At 40.0% G+C, this 1,813-nt stretch overlaps 1 long non-coding RNA gene across 2 annotated transcripts in view; it reads left to right on the top strand.

Annotated features, from left to right (window-relative positions):
- The window catches only part of LOC118478246, an 11,470-nt gene extending 9,710 nt beyond the window's left edge, over positions 1 to 1,760 (top strand). For both annotated transcript variants that reach the window (XR_004858912.1, XR_004858911.1), the window contains exon 2: positions 1,033 to 1,760. This is a non-coding gene — a long non-coding RNA (uncharacterized LOC118478246). The remainder of the gene's footprint in view (positions 1 to 1,032) is intronic.
- The last annotated feature ends 53 nt before the right edge of the window (positions 1,761 to 1,813 follow it).

Genomic DNA, 1,813 nt, shown 5'->3' with positions numbered 1-1,813 from the left:
GGGGAGCTCTCCGACTATTTGCTTACGGTATCGACGCGCCAACTCGAAGTTTCCTCAGCTCATTAAGACCCGCTTGTTTTTATTGGATTGTTTCATTCGGTTTGTGTTCTCCAGTTGGGTTTTCCGTGCTAGTTGCCGATTTATCGTTGAATCTGTTTGGGGCTGTTACGTCCTTTTCAATTCTGTTCAAAGTTGTTTCAGCAGTGGAGGTCTGAGAGAGGGATTTGAGCGCAGCTGAAGTGAATATCGATCTGCTTTTGAAGATCGAACCCGCCGAGTGTTTAGTACCGACCGAGCTCAGCAAGTTGCTCTGAGTGAAAAGTATGATGTGTCTGCTTTTTCCAGTGTTAGACTTGTTCATATCCTGTTGTTGTTGCTGCTGCTGTTGTTGTTGTTGTTTTTGCAGTGGTTGTTGCTATTGTTATTGTTACTGATTCTTTCGTTCTTGTTGCTGCTGCTGCTGTTGTAGCTAACGTTGATATTAACATTGTTATCGTTATTAATGTTGTATTTGTTGTTGTTGTTGTTGTTGTTATTGTTTGTTGTTGTTACTGTTGTTGTTACTGTTGTTGTTGCTGTTGTTGTTGCCGCAGTTGCTGTTGCTGTTGCTGTTTCTGTTGCTGTTGCTGTTTCTGTTGTTGTTCTGCGTGGTATGCTTTCACTCTTATTCAACTCCAGAACCACACCCCTGTCCAAATCATGATTTACAAAAACAGATGCTGCAAAACTCCCTTGTACCCTACCATGGGAGATATTGTGTCGCCATGTTGAACAACACTAACAGTCATGTAGGGGACATATTTTAGGAATTATATAAATAGTATACCTTTTTACTTTTCCAATTAACTCCGATTAACTCCGATTAATTTCGAATACGAATTTTTGGTTTTTGGCTTCAATGAAATGTCAGTACGCTAATGTTGATGTCAATGGGCTAAGGGGTAAACAACTCCTCCATACCGCTGTCGGACGGTCCTAGGGAATGTCTTGTTATATGTAGTGATCTGGATTGCTTTCTTATTCTCTTGCAAGGATCCCCTCGACAACTTTATCAAAACTAAAAGGAAATAGAAGTCACAGGCCCGCCCTTCCCTTGCACTCAAAACGCACGCATTCTTAATCAATCTCGAAAGAACCGAAGACAGTTTTCAGACTTCTTCAGAAACGAAGACTGGGTCCACCTAGAATGTTAAAACAGTAGATGAAAAGACTTTGGTGCCCATTCACATTTCTTTCGGACATCCTTTGGATATACAAATCTGAATGTGCTTGGCAAAACGAGAGTACACAACTTTAAATGTTATTACACTTGTTGCAAGCAGGACGATGACAGAGGAGCTGTGTCCCGTGATGTAATAAAATTTGGAATGTTTTAATAAGAAACCAGCTTCGCTGCGATACCTTCTGTTGGAGAAGTTTTGGTTCCTCTCCATATTTTGTGCTATGGGAAGAGTATTCTGTTCTCTTCAGTCATTGGATTAAAAAACCTTGTGCCGATTTGCCACGATGGATATAAGCCAGTGGATTACTCTCAACCCTCGGATTTCTGGTTTGTATACGTTCCAAGTTTACATTTACTTTCGTAATTATTTTGTTTATTTCATTCTTGGTGTGGTTGTAGTGTTTGTCTTGCTGTTTCTGTCGATTGTGATGAAGTAATGTCTGCTGATACAATATTATAAATTCAGATGTTTTACGTATTTGTAGGGATGTCAATGTGTAAGTAAGTAAGTGTGAGAAACATTTGTAAGAGAACGAAAGAAAAAAAAGAGAGAGAGAGAGAGAGAGGGAGAGTGAGAGAGAGAGAGAGAGA

This window comes from Aplysia californica, unplaced genomic scaffold, assembly GCF_000002075.1.
Source record: "Aplysia californica isolate F4 #8 unplaced genomic scaffold, AplCal3.0 scaffold00017, whole genome shotgun sequence".
Lineage (NCBI taxonomy): Eukaryota > Metazoa > Mollusca > Gastropoda > Aplysiida > Aplysiidae > Aplysia > Aplysia californica.
The sequence above is the reverse complement of the archived record's forward strand: the minus strand, read 5'-3'. Positions and strand labels throughout refer to the sequence as shown.